The 23,415-nt window shown below is 47.2% G+C and overlaps 1 protein-coding gene across 2 annotated transcripts in view; it reads right to left on the bottom strand.

Moving 5' to 3' along the window:
• LOC148508440 (uncharacterized) overlaps positions 1–23,415 on the bottom strand; it is a 119,133-nt gene that overhangs the window by 3,412 nt on the left and 92,306 nt on the right. The gene's annotated exons all lie outside the window — the stretch shown is intronic.

Below are 23,415 nucleotides of genomic sequence, written 5' to 3'. Positions count from 1 at the left end.
AGTTTCCACTGCAAAATGATGCAGTTTCATGGAAATTGGTTCAGTAGTTTTCGTGCCAACTTGGAACAGACAACGTTCTTATATTTGTATAGATATGTAACTTTCAGACATTCTTTACAAACTGACATACAGTACAGTGTGCAAGTAACACATACAAGGTAAAGTGATCTAAGTAGAAAAAGAGGATTATGGTGGAAATATCTTAATTTTCATAACTAACATTTTAGATTTACTCAGAGGAAACCCATTAGTTTTTTGAGATAGGAGAATATCTCCTCTGAATGTTAACACTATTGGATGCAGTGTTATTTGTATCTAATAGCAGCTTATATGTACTCTGCTATTATACAGGTAACACTGAATCTCGGCTTTAGTGACAGGGAAGACCAATCCATGACCTACACAAAACACTTATTGAGGCCCCTAATCACAGTTCCCTTGTGATGACATCATTAATCAGGTTAACAGATATTCACTGTCACTGACTGCTGAAATGCTACCTATTTTTGTAAATCGTTTACAGTCATCAACAGTCCAAAGGTCCCTTGAAAGTTCAGGAATACAGCAAATCAGTTCCTGCAACTGCACAAGACCCCTGGGCTGTCAGAAATTGATAAGTTTTGGAAATAACGATGAAGATCAGATTCAATTTAATCTGCTGTAATAGGCTTCCATTCTAAAATAACATACCATGACCAGTCAGGAAGAGAAATTATACCAATTAGTATTCTCTAATGATGGCCACACACAGGCTGATCCTGCCACAGATGGGAATTCATATTGGACAGATCAATCCACAGAAGTAGCTTAATCTCATGTAGAGTAGCCAGATAACTCATACATACCCTCCACATGGGATGTAGTTAAAATGCCGGCGGACGAGATACTGGCCGTTGATATACCAACGATGGGATCCAGACTGCCGGCAAAATGCAGGCACCGGTATCCCGAATTACATCAGGATAGCGGCGTCAGCATCCCAAATGTCCGGACGGAGGTAAGTAGCGCATGGTCCCCGGGGATGGGGTTAGGTTTAGGTACCCCCGGGCAGGTTAGGGTTGGGCTGCGGGGAGGGGGGGGGTTAGGGATAGGCACCACCGGGAGGGTTAGGTTTAAGCAACACCGGGGGGGGGGTTAGGGTAAGGCACTAGGGGGGGTGGGGAGGTTAGGTTTAGGCACGACTAAGGGAGGGTTAGGGATAGCATACTTACCACCCGTCAGAATCTTGACCGTGCGGGGTTCCGGCGTCGGGATTTGAACCAGCAGCTATTTCATGCCCACCCCCCTCCACATATCCAGTCCTATCACTTCCATACTTCAAAATGTTGTTAGAATATGCCTTTTTGTTAGCAAAGATGCAACAAGAACCAAAACACTAGCATTTTTTCACCATTTCCCACCTTGATTACTGCAACCTCCCATCTGGAGTATCCCTCACCCTTCTATCTTTGCTTCAGTCTGTCCTAAACACTGTGGCAATACCAATCCTCTGCTTTCTGAGATAATGGGTGTAGGGCAGTGGTTCCCAAACTGTACACGGCGGCACCCTAGGGTGCCTCAGGACACTTGCAGAGGTGCCTCAGGTTGGTGGTCCAGCACCAAATGAAATTATTTATGGTCAATGTAATGTAAATATGTGGGCAAACATAAGTGCAAACCTGTCCACCACCACATAACTGTCATCCTTAGGTTCAGTTAAGTACAATTTACTTCACTTTACTACTTCATTTTTTTTCTGAATTTCTCAATAAACTTAAACTTAGGGGCGCCGTGATTCAAAAAAGTTTGGGAACCACTGGTGTAGGGTATGAGGTGTACAAGGGGCCTTGGGAATTGTTGTACCATTGCACATCCAAAGTTAGTGTTCCTGTGGACGGGAGGGGGGGGTATGGGAAATGAGGCACTGTGGTCCTTGTGATATATGGAACAAAAAGGAGGATAACATAAAGTAGTATATCATGCAAATCAATTGTTGAAACACCTTCAAAAGGTGAAATTTCCCTTATAGATGTACACTTACTAGTAGTAAAAAAATAAGGGGAATATCAACAAGTTCTCATTCTCTCTCTAGCTGGTCTTCATACTCAGGAGACAGTTTATTACTTTCCAAAAATCATCCACATAAAATATCCCTAAAAAGGAAAGTAGACGCTCCAAAGACAGTGTGTGCCTTATTTTATTTTTTTTCTAAAATATTTAACTCTGCATCACAGACACATAAAGCAAAACAAGTTCAATCTAAATTGCTCCTACTACATAGATGAAATTCAGGCATATAAATCAGTCTTCCCTCTTGGTGGAAAATGGACAGCAAGATATTTTGCAATTAAAGGACACTTTTTTGAATAAGTGTGTCCCAAAAGGCAAAAAGCCGCGCACAGGTTACCTAGCTACAACAATCTCAATAAAATTGGCTGAGAAGAAAGTTTCTAAAAAATTTGTCAGGAACGCTTTTTAAAGTTATACATGTCCTTATATTTCTTGTCAATTGCAGGTGTAGGAGTGGAACAAATGTGGTTAATGTCAGCTCTACTGAGAAAAGGTCTCTTCATCAACTGGGTGCAGCTATTTACAAATGCGCCTCATGAGTTGATCTTGTTTGAGCTAAAAAAAAAAAAAGCCAACAAATCTTGAAAGTAGTAATACAATCATGGATCTTTTGCTTTGCTCCTGCAGGTTCTCATGCATTTCCGAAATAGAATTAATCTAGTTCAAAGGTCGAAATCGTGTTGTTGCAAAATGTTTTGCTTTCGTAATGTGGTAAGACCATTGCTTGGGCAGGCACCGATTCTTTCCTTAATGTTGGCAATGCAAAGGCTGAGTGGGATGCATCTGCAGCTGCCTACTTACTACCTTTTGCGAGAGAATCCACACACCTGAATGTTGTATGGTGTATGCCCACTGTTTTCTCCGTCTACAACCGCAACAGTCATCATTAGTATCTGGACATGCACCCAACTTCATGGTGAGTTCATAAAATCCATCTAAAACAGGTGTCCCATCTCATTCCAATTTTCTACTGTAGATGGTTTACATGCCCATGATACCCCCACTAGACAAGATTGTTCTACCCAAGGGAAGAGTGGTCCAATCAATCCTACGCACATGTGATCAGGCCTGATTTGGCGCATGCACAGTATGATTTAGTCTGTGAGAGGTGTCCACAAACCCACTTGCTTCTGACTCAAACCTCATTTGGAAGGTAACATACAAAACATTGAAAAAGCAGTATTTACCCTGGATTAAAGGCAGAAATGATATTCAAGCCTTGTTATTTGTCTGAGTAACAGATAGCACTCTATTTCATGGTATATGAAAAGTACAGGCTTTGTCAGAGATTATAAGGAAAAAAAAATATATATATATATATATATATATATATATATATATATATATATCCCACCGCCTAAGAGGGGGGGTGATCGTGGTCGTCTTTTATTACAACGCGAAGCGAGGTGGATTCACCGCCTGGATGTTATTTCCCCTAGAGGTTTAAATGATGCTATTTCATTATCTTGTTTTTAACTAATATTTAACCTTGCCATGGTTTATACCTTCGATATTTTGCTAAGCTTTCTTACATATATGATATATGTTTGGCTGTGCCTTATGTAGACATGTCATGTTTAGATATGCTATCCCCTAAAATTATGCTGCTTCTCAATCTTTAGATATTTGATGCATGTCCTTATATTTTTTATGTAGATATGCCATTTTTTATATCTGTCCGCTTTGTTTACATCATTATTTCAGCGCTGTTTGGATTTGTTTGCTTTGGTTGCCTGGTGATGGGTGCGCACTGCGTCACACACCCGCGACAGTGCGGACGTGATGACGTCATTTGTAGCCGACTCCGGACGGGTGGCTGGTCCCGTTTCCGGCGCGGTCCACGAGTGGTGATAGTATTTAAGGTAAGAAATCACTGTATGTATCTGTATCCTGAAGATAGTACGCCAAATGTACTGTAACGTTGATCTTTGAAGACACAGTTGTCGTGTTTTATTTACTGAGAGTGCCGCACCCTTGCATGGCTATATATATATATATATATATATATATATATATATTTTTTTTTATTAAGCTCCTAGGAGCAGGGTCCTCCTACCCACTGTCTCACAGCCTTCTCCTCTAGCACTTCTATGACAGCCTTCACCTTCAGAGCTGTACTGTGTATGGAGAATTGTGTTGCTAATTGTTACTTGTGATCTGTTTATATTTTCATTACTGTATTGTAATGTTCTGTGTACCCTTTACTGTATGTACGGCGCTGCGGACCACTATAAATAAAATGTAAATATATATATATACATACACACACACACACACACACACACACACACACACACACACACACACCATAATGGAGCATACTTATGGCAATATCGAAGAAAAAATTTCCCCTAAACCTTTGAAGTCAATGCTCAGGAGTAGGATCACTAAAGAGCCAGGGTCTTCAACGTTTCTTTAGACACTCTGGAATCACTTAGGGAGTGGCAAGTGTCATGTAAATTCGTGCCCTGGACAGAGTCATTAAACATTTAAGGGTAAACAAGCTTCTGCGGGACCATTTAGCGAGAAAGCTGTAGGATGGTTCCTTCTGTACCGTTTACCTTCCATCACTTCTGGCAGGAACTGTTGGCATCCATAGCCTTGGCTTATTCTATGGAATTATTTCAAACATGGAAATGAGTCTTCAGCCCCCAAACACTCAATATGATCATCACCAGTCAACAATGACAAACTAAACTTACCGTAAGCAGTTTTTAGAGCAGCCATCTGATTTGTCGTTTCTTTCATGTATCTTTTCAAAAGACAGTATGAAGAATTTACATATGCTGTATTGGAGCCCATGTTCGGAGCTCTGTTCCTCAAATTACCAAGTAGTCATACCACACACTGACCACTGCTAGATTATCAGTGTTAATTTAAGCATAGCCAAACTGAAGATCATCATCTTACAATGGCCTTTTTAAATAATATATAAGTCTTTTCTTGTTTGCAATGTTTTAGCTGAAGGGAGAACTAGCAGACAGTACACTGTCTGGTATTGCATTATTGGTTTTACATAGTCTATGTTGCTCAAAGACAGCTGTATCAAGTTGATATGTCGTTTGTTCTGCAACACCACCACCTGATACAACTCGGCAACAAGATTCTGAAACTTTGTTGTGTAATGTTATGGGGCTTGGTCACCATCATTTGTAAACAGATTGATTTGCACTGCACACAACAGGCAAGTCAGCACTAATTGGATTGGTGGGATTCCTGGGATGTTTTTCTTGTATAATGTATCTAAGCATCAATTTGTTGTAAATTTTCATCCTCCTGTGTCCTCTGTGGAGCGCTCGCAACCGGGTTGATGGTGGCCCAGAGCGTATGCGCACGATGGAGCCGGCTCCGTCGTGCGCATGCGCGAGACCCGGATAGCGACAGGCAATCCGTTTCTCCGGGTCTCGCACCAAAGGGGGCGTGCTGTCGATGTTGAGTGACAGCACGCCCTTTAGTGGGCGGGCCGGGGAGGGTGGCAGCCCAGACGGATGTCAGTGGGAGAGCTTTCGGCTCTGTTTGAGCCGAAAGCTCTCTGGGGCTTGTGACCACGAGACCCTACCACAAGGGTCTTGTCGCAAGCCTGATGGTCGCGATGGTCTTGACCATCATCTTGGCCGCTCGCATTAGCTGTGGGTGGCAACCCACAGTTATGGAGCGGCCAGGAGGCCGCTCCATAAAAAAAAAAAAAAAAAAAAAAAAAAAGACGCCCTGATTCAGAGCGAGCGCTCTGTCAGAGTGTCCGGCTCTGAATCAGGGCCTCTGTCCTCAGTAGTACAACTAAACAAAGAAAGTTCTCTGTCATGATAAGTTTTATCACTTGAACAGCAAAAACGTTAGCTTAAAGCTGGGTACACACTTTTACAATTTAAGGCTGATTGTGTAAAACTGTCCTGATCAGCCGTGCAGTCTGTCCCAAGTGTGACCCTGTCAGCCACGTACATACTGTGCAGACACAGCACAGTGTGTACGGGCTTCTATGGGATCGGGAGGGCGACCCGATAAATATTAAACCGTACATAAGATGCGACCTCCCAATGCTGACTGCTGCAGGAGCATTGAAAGCCATTTATCACTCCTGCATCGAGACAGCATACACACCTATACAATAAAACGCCCATTCTCTCGATATTGGATTACCGGCACGATGATTGTATAGGTGTGTACCCAGCATAAGGCAAGGGAACCTCAGGAAAAGGGGCTGTATAAGATTCATGGAATCATTTGGTCTGGCCCTCTGAACTTTTTTGCTAGCCTCATCTGGCTAGCAGGGTGCCTAGAATGGCACCCTGCAGCCAGAATCTATGCAGCAATGCCGCCTGGAGCATCCTTAGGTCACTTCAGACGGCCCTTACAGCTCCCCGAGGCATCCTCAGGATGCGCCGGGCATTCCTGTAATCACCGGCGATTGTGGCCGCGCCCCGTGTGACGTCATGTGGAGGGGGTGTGGCCTGCCACAGGCCCACAAATAATGTTATATATATCAAAATGGCCCTCGTGGGTCAACATCTCTTCAGTGGTCTCTGGGGGTCATTCAGACCCGTTTGCGAGCAAAGGACGCTCGCAAACGGGTCGATGTTGCCCCACTGCGCATGCGCACGACGGAGGGAGCTCCGTCGTGCACATGCGCGAGACCCGGACTGCGACAGTCAAGCTGTCGCTCCGGGTCTCGCACCAAAGGGGGCGTGCTGTCGATGTTGATTGACAGCACGCCCCCTTTGGTGGGTGTTCCGGGGGCGTGCCTGCCAGACGGAGGCGTTCCCATGAGAACGCCTACCATCTGAAGCCGGCCCCACTGACATCACTAGTGATGTCAGTGGAGGGATTTTGGCTCTGATAGAGCCAAAATCACTCCAGGGCTTGCGGCAGCGAGACCCTACCGCAGGGTCTCCGTCACAAGCCCGATGGTCGCGATGGACAATCATCGACGCTCGCTATAGCTGTGGGTGGTAACCCACAGCTATGCGAGCATCCATGAGGACGCTCCAAAAAAAGGTAGGAGGGCCCTGAATCAGAGCGAGCGCTCTGGTCAGAGCGTTCAGCTCTGAATCAGGCCCTCTGTCAACTTTTGGAATCGATGCCACGACGAGTTGCTGCACTTCACCGGGCTAGAGGGTGTTCTACACTATACTAGGCATCTATCCCATGACTTTTGGCACTTCAGTGTTGTTAACAAGTACAGAAACAATGGGGAAGAAAAGTATTGCATGACGAAAAGAGGGGGTTGATGATCTGTGTCATTTTTGTAATGCAAACAGCCTTACACAAATGTATTGGATGCCCATAGTATACAAGTGGGTAACCAAGAATGAGGTTAAATAGGAAAAACAAAAACAATGCAGCTGAAGTATCAGACAGCTATGCCCAGATACTGTGTGCACATAAGTGGGAAATGGTAAAGGGCTAGGACACTGTTCAAGTAACATGACACAAATAGAATCCACAGATGTGTTCCCATGGAGAATGAGTGCCAGAGCAACTGGAAGCGCCTTTGATAAAGCTAGAGGCATGCAACATTTGTTGACACTTATTCAATGGCTTCTTGACATTCCATTGACTGGACAGGTTTGCAAATGTCACAATGCGTTATCGATTTGCTCATCTTTATACACATTCAACTAACTGGGTTCTAGCCCAGGTTAGAGAAGGAAGCTTGGCTGAAGGGGAGAGAGGAAGATAGGTCAATTAAAAATATATGGAACATTTATTTGGTATTATATGTCTAATGTTTTTTTTTCTATTCTTGTCATCTTTTTGTGATATGTCCGGCAGAATATACTGTGTATATTATTTTCTTTTTGTGTGTATATTGCACAATAAAAAAAAATAATTATATATTATAAAATAAACTCTAAGGCAGGATATACAAATTAATTTCCCTGCATCAAGGACAAATAGATGGAAAAATCCTCAGGTTAACATCCATTTAATAATGGATTTTATAACAAAAAAAAAAAATTCACATTTTCTAAGCTTAGTGTTCATTAATTCCCCATCATGTTGATTAGACTGCTTCATATGGAAACGAGTTGAAATTAACTAATAGAATATTATACCACCGAATGTATCCCAACCTATTGGCTATCATGAGGACTGTACACATGGAAATAAAAATAGACCAAAGGCGCAAGATGACCAATATTTTTTACTTTGCCGTCAAGCAAGTTAATTTTTGCCACAAGGAAAGTGCATCTGGTTTGGGGGGTCAGTTAATTTCACTCTCTCACATAATGCTAACCCAGGTACCTTGGCTTCAAGTCGACAACCATTACTCATTCAGCAGCCAGACCACATCCCAAGCAAACTGTATGCCAGTGTTGAACAATATCCAGTACCTAATCACACAAGAATCACATTCTCACCAGATGGAGACGGAAAAACCGGTGACCAGAACAAAGCCCATCTGCAGTACGGTGCGACAGGGCGGGAGTGCTGTGGAACCCTATGGACTTTGTAGAAACAGAGATAACAAGGGTAAGTTCTTATCATCTCTCATATTTTCTGCTTCAGGGTCCATAGTGTATCCACAGGATACCTTGGGGATGTCCCAAAGCAGTATCCTTTAAGGGTGGGGACGCTCCTGTGCTGAAAGGAGAATAAGCCGCTCGAAGGAAGCTTCCTGAGAGGCAAAGGTAGCAAATGCATAATACCTCACAAAAGGTGTGGACAGAAGACCACGTGGCTGCCTTGCAGAACAGTAGAGGCACCACGATGAGCTGCCCACGAAGGACCCACAGAGTAGAATGAGCTTCAACAGAGGATGGTACAGGAAGGCCCTCATGAATGTAAGCCTCAGAAATCGCGATGCGAATCCACCCTGCCAAAGTCTACTTAGTGGCAAGCCAACCCTTCTTACGGAAACCATAGAGGACAAACAAAGAGTCTGACTTCCGAAATGAATTGTTACGGTCAACATAAATCCTTAGAGCACGTACCACATCCAAGGAGACCTCACCGGCTGAGAGGTCTGGGGAATTAAAGGCCGACACTATGATTTCCTCATTAATGTGGAAACTAGATACCACCTTAGGTAGAAAACCAGGGCGAGTGTGAAGCACTGCTCTATCTCTATGAAAAATCAGAAAGGGAGGACGACATGAGAGAGCCCCCAAATCTGACATCCTTCTGGCCGAAGCAATGGGCAGAAGAAAACACAGTCTTAGCTGTAAGCCATTTTAAAACCACTGAGCTTAGTGGTTCAAATGGCGGTCCTTGGAGAGCCCTCAGGACCACAGCCAAATCCCAAGCCACTGGTGGAACAAAGGGAGGCTGAATACGAAGTACACCTTGCATAAAAGGTGCAGACATCAGGAAGAGTAGCAATCCTACACTGAAACCACACTAACAGGGCAGAAACTTCCACATTCAGGGAAGCAAGGCGAAGACCGTGATCTAAACCAGTCTGTAGAAAAGCCAAAACCATGGATATCCCAAAAACCTGAGGATCATAGCCTCTAGGGCGACACCATTCAAATAAAGTATGCCACACTCGGTGGTTAATTCTTGCAGAAGCAGACTTCCGAGCTCTGAGCACGGTGTTAACTACAGAGCTAGAAAAAACCCTGGATCTTAAAAGGGCTGTCTCAACAGCCATGCCGTCAAAGATAGACGACCCAGGTCTGGGTAATGACAAGGACCTTGAGACAACAACATCGAAGTGTCTATGGAGAGACTCCGAAGATCTGAGTACCAGTGACGTCTGGACCACACTGGAGCTATCAACAGGAGCATGCCACCTTCTTGCTTGAACTTCCGAAGTACTTGAGGAAGAAGGGAGAACGGAGGGAAGAGGTACTCAAACTGGAAGGTCCACCGGACCGACAGAGCGTCTACCAGAAGAGCCTCCTCGTCTCTTGCTGTTGACCCATACACAGTCAGGATACCATGAGGTTTATCTCTGGAAGGCCAAACTTGTTCACTAGGAATTAAAACTCCTGGTGAAGAGACCATTCCCCTGGATGCACGTCCTGATGGCTGAGGAAGTCTGCTTCCCAGTTGAGGACTCCTGGTATGAACACTGCTGAGACGGCTGGGAGATCGCCTTTCGCCCAAGCCAAAACGCGGGACACCTGTGTCAGGGCCGCCTGACTTCTGGTTCCTCCTTGGCGGTTTATGTAAGCCACTGTGGTGGAGTAGTCTGACTGGACTTGCTCAGGATTTCCGTGAAGAACTAGTCTAGCTTGCTGAAGAGCTCTGAATACCACTCGAAGTACCAATATGTTGATTGGAAGAGCAGATTCTGCTGTCGGCCACCTTCCCTAAAGATGTGTGGACCTGTCACAGCCCCCGGAGACTGGAGTCCATCGGCAGGAGGACCCAGTCAGAGAAAGGGGCATCCCTTGTTGAGGTGGGATGTCTGTAGCCACCAGGCCAGAGACAGCTGTACCTCTGGAGAAAGCACCATTGTCAGTGTCTTTATCCGATGGGGCAACCCATTCCATCTGGAGAAAGTCAAATTCTGCAGAGGTCTGGAGTGAAAACTGGGCATATTCTACCATGGTGAACTTTGACACTATGGATCCCAGTAACCTCATTGCAGAGTGAAGGGACACTCGGCGACTCTGAAGACAAATATGAATCTTTGCCTGTAACGCAGAGATCTTTTCCTCTGTCACAAAGATCCTATGTTGTCTGTAAGGAACCACTTACAGTTTATCAGCCAGCCATGATTCTGCAACACAGATATTGTCCGTTGCAGATGGCCCTGAAGTACCCCCATAGACCCTGCTAATAGCAGAAGGTTGTCCATATAGGCTAACAGGCGGACTTCCCTGCATCCGCAGGTGGGCTGCCATAACTGCCATGACCTTGGTAAACACCCGAAGTGCCGTGGAAAGGCCAAAGGGCAGTACCTGAAACTGGAAATGTTCATTGACCACTGCGAACCTGAGGAACCGCTGGTGAGCTAAAGCAACTGGGACATGCAGGGAGGCATTCTGAATGTCCAAGGACACCATAAAGTCCCCAGGCTCCATAGCCAATATGATGGAACGCATGGTCTACATCCCTGAACCAAGAGACCCTCAAAGACTTGTTGAGGGACTTGAGGTTGAGAATAGGCGGTTGGGATCCATTGGGTGTCAGAACAAGAAAGGGGCTGGATGTAAAAACCTGTTCCTCTCAGAGGCAACAAAACAGGCACTATAACCCCAGCTTGGAGCATAGAGTGCATCTGCACCCTGTTCCATTCTCTGGCTACCCAGCTTAGTCATAGCTTGTCTGGAAGCCCACCCTGGAAGGGAGTATATGGACTTCCAACAAAGTACCACTTTGCGATACGTAGCATTCGAGAGAACATGGTCAAGGTTGCAGTACTCACTAGGCAGGTAATGAACTACAGAAAATGGATAACCTGCAGCTAACATTCCTGTGATATCACTGACTAAGTGAATTCTGCAAAATACCCTTTACACAGAAAAGTTTTCCGCAGTCGAAAAAGTATCGCTTTGGCGAATCCCAGACAGCCTACCTAGCGTGGCATACACGCGAATCTTCATCGCAGAATAGTAGGCGAAGGAATACGCATATTGCGCCCTGCCTAAAGAGTGCCCCATGTTGGCTTAAGGAAAAATCCTGCAACATGGACTGGAGGTAGTAGTCAGTCTCTGTACAAAGGTAGAGAGAGACACTACGGAGAACACTGCGTGAACTACCAGGGAGGCAGAATTAGCTGTTTCTTCTCACGCACCTGCCTCGTAACAGGTAGAGTGGAGCAGCGGGGTGTACGTCATACCTACAGGCACAACCGCATGGTAATAGCACCCAGCATGCACTGGGTATAATGCGACCACATAGCATATACATACATATATACACATTATAGTAGTAAAGCAAAACACTAGTCCTGTGACGCTTGTCAAACTTACTGCATAAATATGGCAGAGTGCAATACCAATTCTCACAAACACATATTTTATATAAATGTTAGAAACCCTCAGTGTACACATTACCCTCCGCTAACAGTACTGAGCATGTGGTACGTTATAGCTGAGGAGAATAATCACGTTCACTCTCAGACATGATGAGTGTAAACAATGTGTATGTGACACACACCACAGACAAAAACTTTTCATTTTAACTGTGAGGCAATAAGCACCCTGCAGCACGGCACCGCAAGGGAGAGAAAGACAGGGATAGTAAAATGGCTGACAGTCAGACAGCGCTAGCATATAGTCACATACAATGCAGAAATAAATCACCTGCACTACAAGCACTATGATCAACTACGCAGACACAGAGCCTGGTAGGAAAGTGCTGCATACACTGACCTCAGCGGAGGAGAGGTATGCAGGGGGACCCGGACCGCGATGCCCCCTATAATACTATTATAAAATGGCCGCCGAGGAGCTGATAGAAGACAGGCACGGGGGAGGAACGCTGCCACAGCCCGCTGTGGAAAGGCACTGTGCAGCGGGGGAGGCACCGCCTGTGAGACAGGGAAAGCACATACCCCTGGCATGCTATTAACCCCTGGGACGCTGGAGCATTTTCCATACTGCTTAAGCACGCTGTCCCTGGTGGTCTAGTGGAAGGGGAGGATCAGTACCTTGCTCCACGCGCAGCCTGTACCCAACCCAGGGAGCCCCCTGCCTAGGGGCAAATAAGACTGTGAATCGTCGGTAACCCACCGCAGGTTCCAGACGCTTATCTGAATTCCTGTGAATCCGGCCACAGTCTGGAATCCTGGGGTTCCCACTAGCTGAGACCCTGGTACCCGCCAGCATCCCCGGATCAGTACCGGCGTTCTGGCCCGGCGGGGTGAAGGAGCGGCAGCATGGACCTCTAACTAGCTTGTCCATGCTGCCCGCTCATATCATCGCAGCAAAAGCTGCTGGAAGAAACTTCAGGGGCTGTCCAACAGCCCCCCTCTGAAGAGGTGATCCGACTCTGAGCCAGGCACCTACGAAACTGATTTGCCTTGGCTCGGGTTTATAGGAGAGGGACCCCAGTGCATCCTGGGAGACTTAAAAATTAACTCTGAGGTGCCCGATGTCTGCCGCCATCACCTATACCCCAAGGTATCCTGTGGATACCCTATGGACCCTGAAGTAGAAAAAACTTCAGAGTATTAAGCTTATCGCAGACAGAGCCAAATGGCCAGCACATCATCACAGGAATGGTGCGGCAGGAGAGGGACAACGCAAGACAGTCAATGTAAATTGTATCTGCTACAGCGATTGAATGGCAGCAGGAGGAGATGATGCAGGGAATCTCTCATATACATTGGTTTAGTAATACATGAAATGGCTATCAATTTAGGGTTACAATAGGATTTACCACTAAATGAACCAATTCCCATCAAGATGGAATGAGTCAAGGCCACGGTAAACTGAAAGTCCAAAATTACAGCAGATTTTAGCAGCTTTAAATGGCAAAAGCTAGATCATGGAGAATGTGTGCTGCTTACAGGTCCACTTCAAAGGGCTGGTACCACACAGGTGTTTCAGAAATCCATTTTATTTTAAAGTATAACAAGCTTTTCCTTCTGAGTACAAAGATTTACGTTGTGATTTTATTTTATAAGAAAACCGTTTCCATCGTGACTTTCTCTACACTATGCAAAACACAGTAGCAGATTATAATATGAGGTATGGTAAGAACTTACCCTTGTTATCTCTATTTCTACGAAGTCCCATAGGGTTCCACAGGATACCTTGGGGTATAGGTGATGACGTCAGTCTTCAGGCACCACAGAGTTAAAGTTTTCAGCCTCCCAGGATGCATCTGGGTCCCTCTCCTATACCCCGCCCCCAGGCCAAGGCATCTCAGTTACGTCACAAGCCATAGGCCGGAGGAGGAGAAGAAAGAGAGAGAAGAAAAAATCTGGACACTCACAAGAATCACATTCTCACCAAAGGGAGACGGAAAAACCGGTGACCAGAATAAAGCCCATCTGCAGTACAGGTGCGACAGGGCGGGAGTCCTGTGGAACCCTATGGACTTCGTAGAAATAGAGATAACAAGGGTAAGTTCTTACCATATCTCATATTTTCTACTTTAGGGTCCATAGGGTATCCACAGGATACCTTGGGGATGTCCCAAAGCAGTATCCTTTAAGGGTGGGGATGCTCCTGTGCTGAGAGGAGAATCCGCCGCTCGAAGGAAGCATCCTGAGAGGCAAAGGTGTCAAAAGCGTAATACCTCACAAAGGTATGGACGGAAGACTACGTAGCAGCCTTGCAGATCTGAACTGCAGAGGCACCACGTCTAGCTGCCCACGAAGGACCCACAGACCTAGTGGAATGAGCCCTCACCAAGGAGGGAACTGGAAGACCTTCATGAAGATAAGCTTCTGAAATTGCCATACGAATCCAGCCTGCCAAAGTCTACTTTGAAGCAGGCCAACCCTTTTTACGGAAGCCATAGAGGACAAACAAGGCGTCCGACTTCCTAAAAGAAGAAGTGCGGTCAACATAAATTATCAATGCCTGCACAACATCCCAAGTGGCGTCACCAACTGAAAGTCCAGGTGAATTGAAAGCCGGCACAACAATTTCTTCATTGATGTGAAAACTGGATACCACTTCGGGAAGGAATCCCGGACGAATGCGAAGCACAGCCCTATTCCTATGAAAAATCAGAAAAGGGGGTCTACAAGAGAGAACCCCTAAATCCGAAACCCTTCTGGCCGAGGCATTGGCCAGAAGGAATATGGTTTTAGCTGTAAGCCATTTAAAGTCCACTGAGTCCAGTGGTTCAAACGGCGGTCCCTGGAGAACTCTCAGGACCACAGCCCAATTCCAAGGCGCCACCGGTGGAACAAAAGGTGGCAGAATGTGAAGAACACCTCGCATAAAGGTGTGCACATCAGAGAGCGCAGCAATCCTACGATGAAACCAGACTGACAGGGCAGACACCTGCACTTTCAGAGAAGCCAGGCGAAGCCCATGATCCAATCCAGCCTGTAGGAAAGCCAACACCCTAGACAGGCGGAACTCCCTAAGGGAATAACCTCTAGGTCTACACCACCGGAAGAAAGTATGCAACACACGATGGTAGATTCTTGCCGAGGAAGGTTTACGAGCTCTTAGTATAGTTTGCACCACGGAGCCAGAAAAAACCCTCTGGACCTTAGTATGACCGTTTCAACAGCCACACCGAGTCAGGTCCGGGTGAAGACAAGGACCCTATGACAGCAGAGTCGGTCGTAATGGTAACCTCAGAGGCACGTCTACGGACAGACTCTGGAGGTCGGAGAACCAGTGCCGTCTGGGCCACTCGGGAGCTATCAACAATAGCGTACCTCCTTTTTGATTTGAATTTCCGTATTACCCGCGGAACAAGGGAAAACGGAGGGAAAAGGTAGGCAAACTGGAACGTCTACTGGACGGACAGGGCATACACCAGAGACGCCTTTTCGTCTCTTGTTCGAGACCCGTACACCGGCAACTTGTTGTTGTGCCGGGACGCCATGAGGTCTATCGCTGGAAGACCCCACTTGTTCACCAGACTCTGAAAGACGTCCTGGTGTAAAGACCACTCTCCTGGATGCACGTCCTGCCTGCTGAGAAAATCCGCTTCCCAGTTGAGGACTCCCGGGATGAACACTGCCGATTAATGCTGGGAGATTGCGCTCCGCCCAGCCCAGAATACGGAACACTTCTGCGAGTGCTGCTCGACTTTGGGTTCCTCCTTGCTGGTTTAAATAGGCCACCGTGGTGGCGTTGTTCGACGGGACCTGCACAGGGTGACCCTGGAGAACAGGCTGTGCCAGCTGGAGAGCTCTTGACACCGCATGGAGCTCCAAAATGTTTATTGGAAGCTCCGCTTTCGCCCGAGTCCACCTGCCCTGAAACAAGTGTGGACCCGTGACAGCTCCCCAGCCCCGGAGACTGGCGTCCGTTGTTAACAGGACCCAGTTCGCCACCCAGAATGGGCGACCCTTGTTGAGGTGGGTCGTCTGCAAACACCAGGTTAGAGACAGGCGAACGTCCAGAGTGAGCCCCATCGTCCGGGACTTGAGACACTTAGGCAATCCATTCCATCTGGACCGGATCAATAGCAGCAGAGGTCTGGAGTGAAATTGGGCGTACTCCACCATGTCGAATACCAACACCATTGAGCCCAATAACCTCATTGCCGAGTGTATCGACACTCGACGACACTGCAGACAACTGCGCACCCTCAACTACAAAGCAAGGATCTTTTCCTCCGCCACAAAGATCCACTGCTGCCTGGAGTCCAATAAGGTCCCGAGGTGCAGGATCCTCTGAGACGGGGTGAGAGTGGACCTCTGCCAGTTTGTCAACCAGCCGTGACGTTGCAGTACCGCAATCGTCAGATCCAGATGGTGTAAAAGAAGCTCTGGAGACCCCACTATCAACAGGAGGTCGTCCAGATAAGGCAACAGTCGGACTCCCTGCGTCCGCAGGAGAGCCGCCATGACCTTGGTGAATACCCGTGGAGCAGTCACCAGGCCAAAAGGCAGTGCCCAGAACTGGAAATGTTCGTTGCAGATTGCCAATCTGAGGAACTGCTGATGGCGCATAAGAATAGGGACATGCAGGTAAGCGTCCTGGATGTCCAATGACACCATGTAGTCCCCAGGTTCCAGTGCCAGAATAATGGACCGCAGGGTCTCCATCTGAAACAGAGGCACCCTCAAGGACTTGTTGAGGGTCTAACATGCACTGAAACTCCAGCCTGGAGCATAGTGTGCAAAACCTTCCGCAGTTCCGAGGCTTTGCTCCGGTCTAGCGGAAGGCCTGTGGTAAAGAACCGGGATGGAGGCCTGTGCCGAAAGGAGAGGGCATACCCGTGAGATACCACCTCCTGAACCCAAGTGTCTGTCGTAGTCCTTGACCAGCACTGGGCGAACTGAAGCAGGCGCCCCCCACTTTGGGGTCCCCCAAAGTGAGGCCTGGACCGTCAGGCCGCAGGTTTGTTATCTGACCTAGGAGCCGGACGTCTGGTACTCCAGACTTGTTTCTTGGGTTTGGACAATGTCTTGGTCCCAGCCTGCCGTGGAAAAGACTGTACTTTAGGCCTCCCTTGGGCCCTGTGAGGCCGAAAGGACGACCCACCAGCACTAGAAGGAATCGTAGCAGACGTAAGACATGCAGATTTTGCTGCTGCCAGCGTAGTTACTATTTTGTCCAGATCTGGACCAAATAGTACCTGTCCAGACCTGCTAATCCCTTTTTGGAATCCGCGTCCGCTTTCCAAGAACGCAACCATAAGGTGCGACGAGCAGCCACGGCTGCAGAGGAGATCCTGGAGGTGAGCATACAAATATCTAAGGCCGCTTCATTAATGTAAGTGGCCGAGTCTCGGAGATTGCCCACCAACTCGGTCTGTTCAGCCGAACAGTCAGAGTCCAAAGACGCCTCCAAATTATCAGCCCAGCGCTCCATAGCTCTGGCTACCCAACACACGGCCAGAGCCGGTCTGGATGCTTCCCTGCAAGGGAATAAAGGGATTTGAGGCAGATGTCCACCTTGCAGTCAGTGGCATCCTTCAAGGATGACATCGAAGGTATAGGCAACGTGGCACTTTTGACTAGGCGTGTCACATGTGAATCCACTTGCGTAGGGGATTCCCACTTAGAAAAATAATTGACCGCAAACGGATAAGCCACGGCTAAGCGCCTCTGGGGCTGAAACCGTTTACCTGGATTTTTCCACGCCTCTTCTAAATGATACACTAATTGATCAGAAAGAGGGAACACCGTAGCCTCACCCTTAATATCCTTAAAAAGGCATATATGAATGTGGCCACCAAAGGATCAATATCCTCAATAACTAAAGCCGAGCAGACCGCTCGCATAAGACCAGGGATATACACCTTGGACTTAGCGTAGTAGTTAAGAGTATTAACCCACGCAGGCTCCGGAGAAACCTGGGAAGGGACAGGGAGACTGTGGGGTACCATCAATTGTCTCGGGAACTCCCGCATGGGTGACGACACCACTGACTGCTGGGACAAACCCGTCTGGGTAAACGCAGGTGGCGGAGCTAGCTGGCCCACAAGGGTTGTAAGCGCCTTAGCGAAACAAGCCCAGGGAGGTTCCTGTACCGGGACCATAATCGGCCGTGACAGTGCCAGGCACTGGGGACATAACTCCTCCGGGTTCCCCTCCCCCTCCGCTATTGGTACCTTACATTTAGTACACATGAGCTGGAGAGGAAAGTCAGTCTCAGACATGATGGTAAGTATGTGACACTCACACCTATACGTATTGGTATAGTGTGAATAACGCCCTGCACACCGCGCACCGCAAGGGCTTTGAGCAGAGCAAGATCAGGGACAGTAATAAGGCTGACAGTAGAAAGTGAAAGTACAGACAGCAAGCTAGCAGATTAGTCACATACAATGCAGAAGAAACAAATCCCTGCACTATTAGCGCTGGTTCTCAACTACTCAGACCCTCAGGCTGGTAGGACTCAGCGCTGTATACACTGACCTGTGACAAACAGAGGAGAGGTATGCTGAGGGACCCAGACCGCAATGCCACCGCTCACAGGAGTCCAGCAGCGTTCCCCATGCTTCAAAGATGGCCACCGAGGAGCAGAGGATGAAGGAGGCCGGCCTGGGGGAGGAGCGCTGACACACTATGGCCAATCAGACAGAGCAGAGAGGCTGTGTGCAGCAGGGGAGGCGCCGGCTGTGAGACAGGGAAAGCGCGCTCCCCTGGCATGCATTTAACCCCTGGGAGGCCGCAGCGCATGCCGCTCAGCAGCGGCCCGCTGTCCCAGGGGGTAGTGGAAGCGCAAGCTCCACGCTGCAGCCAGTCCCCAGGGAGCCCCCTGCCTGGGGACTCAGGACCATGTGATCAGCGGGGACCCACTGCTGGACCCCGCTGCTTACCTGCTATCCCCTGGGATCCGGCCATGGTCCAAGACATCTGGGGGCACCGCTAGCCGTGACCCCAGATGTCTACCAGCATCCCCGGATCAGTACCGGCGTTCTGGTACCGGCGGGGTGTAGGGGAGACGGCATGGACGTCAGTACTGACTGTCCATGCTGTACTCCCAGATGTGCAGCCAGCGCTGCCTTTAAAAGAAACTTCAGGGGCCCTTCACAGCCCCCCTCTGCACAGTGCCTCCGACTCCGGCCAGGCACCGACGAAACGGAGATGCCTTGGCCCGGGGGCGTGGTATAGGAGAGGGACCCAGATGCATCCTGGGAGGTTGAAAACTTTAACTCTGTGGTGCCTGAAGACTGACATCATCACCTATACCCCAAGGTATCCTGTGGATACCCTATGGACCCTGAAGTAGAAATTTATTCTAACTAAATCTGTTCTATTATCAGGGCAACTAATTAGAATACCAAAGGAAAAAAGGCAACAAAATAAAAAATATATGTGCACATATTTTTAAAGTTATGATTAGAACAAGTATAGAACAATTTTTTCCCCCTATGAACTTAGTTTGGAGCAAAATGCTAAAGGTGCCCATACACGGTGCAATAAATCAGCCGATCCGACGGATTGGTACAGTTTGGCTGCTATATTGTACTGTGTATGGGCATGATATCGGATAGTGCGCACACCCGTGGGGTTGTACCATCGCACCCCCAGATCTTACTGGAGGTTCAGTCGATATGGGTATGTGATGTGCGATCCCATACAGCGCTATACAGGTGGGATAAGAGGGAACCAGCATATCGGGCGGTCGGCCACCAGATCGCATCGTGTGTGGGGACCGCCCGATATGTCAGACGTCGCGTTGCACGGTGCATATCACATCGTGTATGGCCAGCTTAACTGTTTCTGATAGGAACAGTGACAGGAATGCTATATACACATATTTATGAGAACTTCTTGCGATGGCTTGATTGTACGAAAAAAAAAAAAAAAATAGGAGTCCCTCCCCGCACAATATATAGTCTACGAAAAGAAAGAAGAAAAAAATCAGTGATACAACATGATATTATGTAAATAAAGGTTTTAGCCACTGGACCGTAAAGCAGGAATCAATACCACCTGTAAACAGCAGGGAATGGTTACTGAGCAGTTAGAGGGTCTCTTTGCCCCTTGCCAATAAGCTGGGCCTCCTGCCACTCCATTAGCCCAGCCCATCAGAAACCTCTCAACACAGCTGACAGGGGCTATGAGAAGTGAGAGACTACATGACAATTCAAATAAGTGTGCGGTACATGAAGATGCTGCAGGATATTGCAGGTACAAAACATTGGGTATGGTTACTCGCACCATACAGAGGTCCAAGTAAAAATAACCAGCGTTTTACTTGCAGCTCGCGGCTAACTGAATCCGCCCCTAAGAGTGTACTGCGGAGAAGAGAGTATGAGAAGAAAATGCAATGGCCTACAGAGTAAGAGGGCATAAAGTGTCTGACAGAATAAAGTGAGAGTGAAGACTGTGAAAGGGATGTGTGTGGATGAATAGTGAGAAACAGGGAATAAATGAGTAATTAAGAGCGAATGCAGACGAAAAGGGGAAAGGAACTAGACTGGTGGAATAAGTGAAGATAGGTAAGTGAAAATTAGATTCTACAGAAGCAAAGAATAAAGAGCAATGTAAAGTGGATAAAGAAGAACAGTACAGGGAAGCTGTAGAAACAAAATAGTTGTCAGAAAGTTATTAACCATTTTAGACCATAATTTAAAAGCTGAATGATAGCCTGTCAGTAAGTAAAATTACAATTGTCACTTTAGTCAGTAAATTAGCAGTTATGTGTAACTTGTCAGATTGAGTTTTGTCTAATCATTTAATCAGTAATGAAGTGACAGTCTGTTAGTAAGTTAGCTATTGTCTATTAACCTGGTCAAGTTGTTAGCGGTCAGTTAAGAACGATTTTCTGTCAGATTTTTTAAAGTGTAATGAACGATTTCTTTTTTTAACTACAAACGATTTTCCCTTAATGAAAATCGTTCAGTTGGTCAGTCTGACTGAACTACAAACGTGAACGCGCATGAACGATAATCGTTCGTTTTAACTCAGAAAGTGAACGATTTTTTCAACGATTAACGATATCATTATCGATAATCGTTCAAAAAGCGTTGTGTGTGTATGCACCTTTAGTATTAGTAGCAATAGAGTAGGACACAGGTTCTCAAACTCTGTCCTCAGGACCCCAAACAGTGCATGTTTTCCAGGTCTCCTCACAGAATCACAAGTTAATTAGCTCCACCTGTGGATCTTTTAAAATGTGTCAGTGAGTAATGAATACACCTGTGCACCTGCTAGTTGACCTGGAAAACGTGACCCGTGTGGGGTCCTGAAGACCGAGTTTGAGAACCACTGGAGTAGGATATACATTACTTTAGTAGTTAGTAGACAAGCTAATTGTTTAAAGCTAGGTTATATCCTTTTTACACCTAAATCCCAGATCCAGCCCAGGACACTGAACACTGGTTTGAAGCAGCGTCACAGCGAATTGAACCCCATTTACACCGCAAGCTGGACATGGGATATTGCTGGGGCTTACCTCTGCCAGTGATTAGAGACGACATCTTCAATCACTAGGGATGCATCTCTCTCTATGCAGTAAATGGGACCCGGGTCGGATAACCCGGGTTGCCTGTTCACACTGCCCTGTAACCCGGGTTCTACCCGGGCAGACCTAGGTAGCTAGTAGGGTTGATTCTTGCATCACTGGAACCGGGTTAACCCTTTTACACCAAGCAGTGACCCAGGTTAACCCGGGCATAACATGCGTTTTTGCGGCGGTGTAAAAGGGGTATCAGTGATGCAGTATAGATTGTTACCAAAATATTATTTATCGGGTAACGTACATGAGATATGGAAGGTAGTGAAAGTAGAGAAGTGAGGAGAGGAAAGAAAAGCAGGACAGTGTCTGAGGCAGGGATATTCAACATGGAGCCCTCCAGCTGCTGTGGAGCTAAGGGGTCTTAGCTCCACAGCAGCTGGAGAAAGATAAAATGGATGGAGAAAGATAAAATGGATGGAGATAAAGTACCAATCAGCTCATAACAGGCTGTGAATAAAAAAGGACAGCTAGGAGCTGGTTTGTTGGTACTTTATCTCCATCCACATTAGCTCTCTCCAAGGCTTAGTAAATAGACCCTAAACATACAAACATGCCCTAATCTTACTCAGGCTGTCTGGCGAGCCCAGGTCACGCCCCCATTTCCGTGAACGCCGGCCTACCCCACCCTGCCTCTTAAATGCCTCTGCCTGTCAATCAGGCAGAGGCATATACTGGTCTGCATGCGACTATGCAGGACCCATTCTGCACATTTGCAGAATGGGTCCTGAGCATGCGCAGATTCCCGATAATCGAGAATCTGCAATCAGCAGTGCACTGCTGAATCAGGTCCTATGTATCAAGCTGGTTTTTTTTTTACATATTATGTATAATTTTATGTATTGTTCCTAGGAATCAGTATGAATGACTGCCGGCTGCAAGGCCAGCGGTTCAAATCCCGATGTCAGCAGACCGGCAGCAGTGGAAATCCCAACAGGGGATTTAGGAGAGTATTACAAACCCCCCTAACCCTCCCATAGGAGTGCCTAACCCTAACCCCCTATTCCCCTCAGCGTAAACCTAAGTCTCCAGGGGGGTGCCTAACCCTAAACTCCCCCCCAGGAGTACCTAACCCTAACCCCCCCCTTTCCCCTAGCCTAACCGTAAGTCCCCCCCGGGAGCCCCTAACCCTCCCCCCCACGCTGCTGTCCACGCCCGCCGCCTGGCTTACCTTCGATAGGTATGCAAGGCTCCCGGCGTAGGTATTATTATCCTTTATTTATATGGCGCCACAAGTGTTCCGCAGCTCCGTACATAGAACTAATAAGTGAACAAGAAACAAGTAACTTACACTACATTACAGTGCAGGACAAGGACACAATTTATATATATTCTTGCAATAGCGATTAAACACTCACAATAAGCAGCAGGGAGTTGGCAGTCACGTGTTAGGTGCCCTTATGGGAAGTAAAGAGTCGAAGAAAATGTAAAGAGAAGCACATGAGGGAAGAGGTCCCTGCTCGTGAGAGCTTACATTCCAAAGGTACGACAGGAGTCGGGATTTCTACGCCTGTCATTAGTATCCTGTCAGGAGTCGGGGAGCCGGCATTTCGACCGTCGGCTTCCTGACTGCATCCCTCTTTCTATGTACTAATAGCACAATGCAGGAGATTTAAAAGAAATCTAATCTCAGTCCCCATTATTATCAATGGGGGACTATGATCTGACCCCTATATACTAAACTCCAAAAAGCTTTTCAGAGTTTAGCACGTGTAGTTTACTGTAAGCCTATGTGAACTACTGTAAGCCTAAGCCTATGTGAACTACTGTAAGCCTAAGTGAACTACTGTAAGCTTATGAGGGCATCCAGGTGCAGGAGAGAGATCTTTCGATCTCTCCCCTGAAAGTCCCTGGATAGTTCAGGAAGCTGACACTGTTCGTATGCGCAGTGTCAGCTACCCCCGGGGAAATCTTTCAC

This window comes from Taudactylus pleione, unplaced genomic scaffold (assembly GCF_031769625.1).
Source record: "Taudactylus pleione unplaced genomic scaffold, aTauple2 ptg000366l, whole genome shotgun sequence".
Lineage (NCBI taxonomy): Eukaryota > Metazoa > Chordata > Amphibia > Anura > Myobatrachidae > Taudactylus > Taudactylus pleione.
This window is presented reverse-complemented; position numbering and strand designations above follow the sequence as displayed.